Source organism: Pinus tabuliformis, chromosome X, assembly GCF_031772625.1.
Source record: "Pinus tabuliformis cultivar Carrire ecotype Pingquan chromosome X, CPIR1, whole genome shotgun sequence".
NCBI lineage: Eukaryota > Viridiplantae > Streptophyta > Pinopsida > Pinales > Pinaceae > Pinus > Pinus tabuliformis.
This window is the reverse complement of record NC_142308.1, coordinates 1,594,081,575-1,594,088,882: the sequence shown is the minus strand read 5'-3', so window position 1 is coordinate 1,594,088,882 and position 7,308 is coordinate 1,594,081,575.

Below are 7,308 nucleotides of genomic sequence, written 5' to 3'. Positions count from 1 at the left end.
TAACGAGTTGGAGAGGCCAATTACTCAGCAATCTTTTCATATTTTATGAGTCAGATGAAAAGAGCTTAAAGGAGACTCATTTTTCAAGGAACTAGTGATAAATTCGGGTAGCAGCTAATTCCAGGTAAGGTTTGGAATTTTCCAATCACGGCAGTGTCACAAGGATGGCTAACAGGATCACTTTTCGCAGCTGTTCCTCAAAAAAGGTAAAAAATCAAATGGAGGTGAACGATCGACCAATACAGAGTGGAGGTGATGATGAGAACACGACCAAGGCTTCAAAGGCTGATGATAATGCATTCACGATGGTTATTTACCGGAAATTGGTTCATTTTTTAATGAATGAGCTTAAACTCTGGGGGAAACATTTGGTCATTGCTTATGTTTAATTTTTAACGAGCTTGAACTCCACATAAAAACTGCTCGATCCAGTCATATAATAAGGATGTCTCATCTAAGATGGCATTTTTACAAAGCTTTGCCCCACATCCTTTCTTTATGCAAGATGGGAAACGACCAATCCTACGAGTTTAAAGGGTTAGAGGACCTACAAATTTAAAAAATAAGTGGTCTCTCTTTGCTTGCATGCCAAAAGGTTTGCATGCCCCCAGGTATAGTGAAAAATTTCTAGGTTACCAAAGATTGTTCTATCCGCACTGCAGACAAAACACTTCCTCGGCGATGTCTACCAAAATAGACAAAGGTGAGTGGCGCAACTTGCCTCCACTCACATAACTTTAACAGAGGAATCTTATTCCGGTCTAATCTCATAAACCAGTCATATATCCTTCGCGGAAACCTACCCTATACCGAAGGTTTTCCTGCCGAAACAGACCAGGGTGCATGCCCCCTGGGTTTCAGTCATGTCCTCCCGAATCACTCGCGCTCACCAGGTGGACGGACTGGGGATTGATGAGACATTCCTTGCGTGAAAAGACCATTCAGGGATGGTATTTGACTATTTGCTACGTGTGAACCAGGGAATGAAAGCTGGTCTACGAGCTTGACCACTCTTCCTTCATGCAGAAAACACATTACTCTAAAGAGTGAGGAGACAATGGCTCCCATGCAATAAATATAGTCACGTCCAAGGAGTAGATTATAATCCAGGGGTCCGAGACTACCATTATGTTCATGTGAATGGTTTTCCTTCTCAATGTTATCGGCACATTGGGAATGATCCCTAATGGTCGACTGGTTCCTTTGTCAAAGCCCATTAGATTTCTCATCTCAGGCAAAAGCGATGGCGAACCAAGCACTTTCCAAGCAGTTGAGGAAATGATACTCACAGAAGCCCCTTCATCTATGATGGTACCAGCCATGACCATTCTGTATATTTGAGAAATGATTCGAAATGGTACACTAGCTGGTAAATGGGGTCTGCCTAGTAGATTCCAATCGATGGAAACAACTAGGTTGCTTGGAGGTGGGACCGAATAGACGGCCGGATATGAGTCTGACGAAATTCCTTCCTGCGGTAAAGGAATGGGTAGACTGCCCCCATGTTCATCGGAGTCTGTGTTTACAAAGAGGATTTGAACGGTGTCGTTCTTGTTCTCTCTGGTGACTGTATCATCTGAAGATGGACCTTCTGAAGGCAAGACCGGGTCAATTGCCGCCTCGAACTTTTGACTTTCGTCTGGTGTGAATTCAGATGGTTTATCTTTAATGATAGATGATTCGACCGACCACAATGGCATGTCAGTCGGATTTTCAACTAGCGATGGACTTGGCAAGAGTTTCTTATATCCAGGAGGGAGCCGTAATGGTGAAACCGGGCGGTTGTCCAAAACTCTTTTAGCTTCGTCTAGGAAGGGACAATGGTGGACGACGTGATCGCCTTCACACAGTTTACAAGCGAATTTACTTTTCCTTTTCTGTCCCGACATTTCGCTTTCACTAGTTGACGATGTACTTTCAACATGATCATCAGAGGTTGTTGACACTGGATTGTGAAAACGAGGAGACCAGTCCCTTAAGATCCGAGGGATGCAAGGACAATCTCGATGATAGTGATCTCCTTTGCAAATGACACATGGAGATTTAGGCTTTGACAGTGCAGTGTGTGGATTTTCACTAGATGATGCCTGGTTGCCCCCTGTCATCTTCGGCTCCTTCTTCTTCTTCTCTTTCTTCTTCTTCTCCTTCTTCTTCTTAGTTACTTGAATTTTGGCTTTACCATCTTCATCAAGTGAAGAGGAAGGAGGAGAGGGAGAATTGGACGAAGTACAAGGTTGGGGGGTAGCTTTGGTATCGTCTAGTTGCTTACTTGATTGCTCAAGAATCACAGTGTTCTAAACGACAGAGGTCGAGAAGAGCCATACAGGCAAGCCGATTGTCAATCCTGGAAGCGACAATGTGGCCATATGGGGTGCACCAAAATCTCCCCAAGAGGAGAAAGGACTAGGATTTCCTCCAAGGGGAAATCCTTGGTTGGTGGACTCCATTTTCCTCAACCTAAGACCAACGTAGGAAAGGTGATGTTTATTCCGATTAAAATAAATTTTAGACGCTTTGACACAACTTGTTTTTTCAATTTTTAAGAGTCGAGGAAAAACAAAAGATGACTCTAGTCGCCTTCGATTTTTAATGAGCTTGAAGTGACAAGTGCTCAGATGGACCTTTTCTTTTAAGGAGTCTGAAAAGGAACGAAAGAGACTACTCTGGAAATCTAGATAGAGGGATTACCAAACCAATTGCAAAACTGCAGAATACTTTTTACGGTACGGCAGTCAATCTTCCCGAATGCTGTGTTCAGTGCATTGCAATCGATAGGGTGGAAGACACGGCTTCCTATGGATAAAGGATATAGCCTATTGTGGTCTCCCAATATATACTCGATGGTATGTGGGAGCACAAGTTCGTACTAGCACTTGTCGTCTTAAAGTGGAGGAATCACCCAACCAATAATGAAAACAACAGTTACCTGGCTTTACAATGCGGAATACGTCTCTAGCCTAGACTTCTAAATGTTGTGCGTTAGGTTCCAAAGGATTTTTAGGTTCATTAAATTTATTTTACAGTTGATCTTGTTTAAGAAATTTGCCTTTCAGGTTCACCGCGTGATGTAGATTTACAATTCCTAGAATGCAATCTAAGATGATAAACAATCGTTAAATCTTCTTTTGCAATGAAAATCCTAGCTACTAAGGAAAGAGAGATGATATTCTTTCAACATAGAGCAGAGAGCACACACTATATGCACTGTCCTAAATCAAACCAACAAACAATCTAAATGCAAATGCACAAGCATGTATTTGTTTTCAGCCTTCTTAATGTGTGAATGATAAAAAGAAAGCTAAGCGCAAATCTGAATTATTTTTCAAAGCGAAATTACTAACAAGCTTCTTTTCAAGACAAAATGAAGACAATGGCGACACTTTGCGATTTGGAATTGAAAACTTGCTTTTGACACTTGAAAAACTACTAATTTAAATCAAATACAAGAGTAACAGTGTAATCGACTATCAAGAACAATCGGATTCTCTTTTATGACTTAAAACGACACTTGCGACACTTCCAAATCAAGAAACGACAGTTCAATTACGCTACTTCTTTGTAAAAGAGAACTAAAAATGGCTCACAATACATAAAAACTTTTACAGTTCTTTGCACAATGGAGGTGGAATAATGGCAAGGAAGGGGGTTTCCACAGAGGTATACTGACTATAGATAGCAAAACTCCTGAATAGAGCTGAAAAGAGTGAAGAAAAACCAAAGTCTGGAGGCAAAATTAGCCTTCTCTGATCAGCGCACCTGTTACACAGGGATTCCAGTATGCATCCCACCTACAGCACATGGGAAGTGTGATGCATACTGATATCCTTGAAGAGAGGGTGCGATGGTATAGTGCGAGACTTTTGATCCAGTTCTTGATCACAGTTTGCAGCACAATTCAGGGATTTAGGCTGAGCAAGTGATAAACAGTAAATAAATCATAGGGGTAGATCTAAAGAGGTTACTAGAGCCACCACAAGGGTAATTAGAGAGCTTGTAAATCAATTGTTTAGTTCATAAAAAAAACCTGGAGATAGACTGAAGCAGCATTGATCTACTTTGCACTTGCATAGCAAATGCAGTTCGAAGGCTAGCTGGCTTGCCTTTAGGCTCCGTCTGTAAGTTTATAAAGCAAACAAATATAGATAAACAAACAATCTATTCATTCCCCAACGGAGTCGCCATTTTGTTACCGGGAAATCTAGTGTCTATGCAGAGCTGCTAGTCCCACTAAGACTGGTAGCTATCTTAGAAACAAACAAACTAAAACCACTTTTTTTTTCCTTTATGAGAAGTAAATAAGAGGGGAACAAAGGAGACCAACCTCTGTCTTGCGCTTGGTTCCTTGCTTGATTCCTCTCTCTTCTGATAGATCTTTGCCACTCGCTTCCTCGTCTACCCAGCTTCAAGAGAATCTGTAGAATCAAAGCAGCATAACACTATCCAACAACAGAGATCTACTATCATAAACAATATAGGACCAGATATATATTGACCACACAAATGCATATATCATCAATCATACAAGAATATGGAGGAAAACTTGAATAAATTTATTAATATCAAGAGTAGCAAAGAGGATTACAACCAATTTTTCTGACCCAGCATCATCCTCTCAGCAAGAAAGCCCTTCTTCACCTCATGAAAATCTTAGATCACCCAACACTATGATGTTACACCAAGAAACCAACAACACTTCCTTACAAGATACAAAATTCCACCCTTTGGATCTCTAGGATGAGGGATCCATATATAGATGATTGTAGGGAGGTGAGTCAGGTTCTGAGATTTGATTAGTGTCCTCTCTCTGATAGTTCTTAATTCCACTTGGAGATTGATGATCTCTTACTCATCCCTGGGCGAATGTAGAGAGGCAAGTGTCACAGGAGAAGTTTTTGGAAGATTCCATGATCTTCCACCTCGCAAATTGACTCTGCCATTTGTCCACTCTCGCCCATCGCACCCCATAGAAGGGCTTTTCAGTATGCATCGCACCTCCCGTGTACATTTAGGTGGGATGCAACGCACTTTGACCATAGAGCAGGTGAGATGGTCCAGTTTTGACCAGTTCTGAGTAGTTTTTCATGGAGAACTTCTGGGAGATGATGTAATTAGTTGACCTTGTTTTTTTAGGGGTTGGAACAACACTTTTAGGGACTTAGGAGCCCTTGGTTTATGGACATATATGATTGGGGTTGTAGTGCCCAAAAATTTCTATAACACTATGTTTTTCTTAACAATTTCTGTGTTTTGTAGGTAAAGACTCCTATTCAAGGCTTACAAAGAAAAAAACTGCATACAGTTAGAAGAAAAATAGGATGATCATATCAAATTACTTTACCATGTGACATAAAATCTAAAAGGATTTACTGTTGAAAATCACAGTAAAAAACCTGAAATGCACAGTAAAGGTAAAAAGAACACAGTAAAGGTTACTCAGCAGGGTCAAAGGATATTTACAGAGTTTAAAGAGTATCAGATGAAAGATCATAAAAGGATACAAACAATCAAGCAACTTAAAGGGCAAAATATCAAACAACAAAGCCAACACAACCTGAATAAAAGGGACAACAAGAAGCCGTTGAATAGTTGCCCCTATCTTCTTGTATGAAGATCTTTCCTTTCCTAGAATAAATTTTAATCAGTTTTAGGATATTTTCTTAATTTCATTATTGTATAAATAACTCTCTTCTCGAGTTGTTAATGGTTCAATGTTCAAGGTTCATAGTTCATTGCTTGTTAAGTTGTGACTATTCATTCTACTTTGAACCTAGTTGCACCTTTGAAGGAATCTTTTCTAGACACTTGATGTACTCAGTCTTTTTGGAACCTTAATGCAAAGCAAAGGATTCTGAATTTGGTTTTACACAGTTTGTGTTATCCTGTAAGTTTTTCTAGTTATCAATCGTTATGTTTTTCTTCATATCCTTATGACTTGTAGAGATATCTAGGTAGGAATAATTGTGTCTCAATTTATTCCTATAAGCTCCTAAAGTGATCATCTATTAAGAGAATGGATTAAAGAACTGTATATTTAGCTAATCCCCTCTAATCAATAAATCATCAACATCTTTTGTAAACTTAAGTATACTGCCTTGAATCTTTGGAACATAGTTTAGAAGGTTTTCATACTTATGATTGTTCTGTTTTACAGTCTAGAAACTGTGATAATCATATTATTTTTTGTCTTCTTCTCACTATTATTTGATCTATATCACTGTGTAAATATTTATAGCAGCACTTTGCTGAGATATTAATATTATCCAAAGGATTAAGTATTTCAATTCTAAATCTTTGTCCATTCATTGGTCTTCCAAAACTAAAACCAAAAACCCTAAAACAATTATTTTAGATGCTCTGGCATTGGTAGCTAACCTATTACTATCTCAGAGGTACAACACATAGCGATATAGAAGTAAAGCATATTCATGAAATTGACTTCATATCATATAAACAAATGATTGATCATACATCAAAACACCATTCATATATGAATTAAAAACATAATTTGATGGATAAACATAGTTAATTTCGGAAACAAGACGACATTTCTTTTATTACAGTAAGATATAAATAACATGGAGAGAATTCACCTGACTTTTTTTCTTCCATATCCAAGCGGAACTGTCCTGAGATTTGTCCTATCCCAACCTTCAACAATCTTCTTCCATCACCAACACCATGATATCTCAAGCAAAAAGGAGAATATCTATAATCAAGGAAACAAGGGTTTCCTGAAGCTTGGGGAAGTGCATGAGGCACAGGGATTCATCAGACTCAGTCAGGGATAATCTTAGTATAATAACTCTATCTCTTCTCCTCCTTAAGGATTTCCCATAGAAGTCTATTTATATTTCTCCCAATTAGTTTTTTAGTTGGGAAACAGTTGGTCCACGGGCAATAGGAGATAATCAACAGGTAAAACTTGTGAACACCATCCATAATTAAGGAATATTTTTTAAGTGTTTTAATACATATACGCGGGTTGGGTATTGATTGACCCACATGTACATGCTTTTAGCTTAGGGAAAAGTAACGTATAGGGAATAAAACACTGCTTTTATATATTTGGACCAAGTCTGGAAAGAGGGGTTGCCCTAGGCCATAAAAAAGCATCACAAATACCAAGAGTGGTAAATGGTGCTATAACAGGTGGGTGCTTGAATTATATGTAACCAGTTCATGTTTTGTTGGAAGGAAGGAGTAAGTGATATATCATACATTATTGTATGTAATCCATGTCATTTTAAGGCGATGCACATTATATTAATATAATCCATGATGTTGCATTGCATGTTGACAACTGCTATG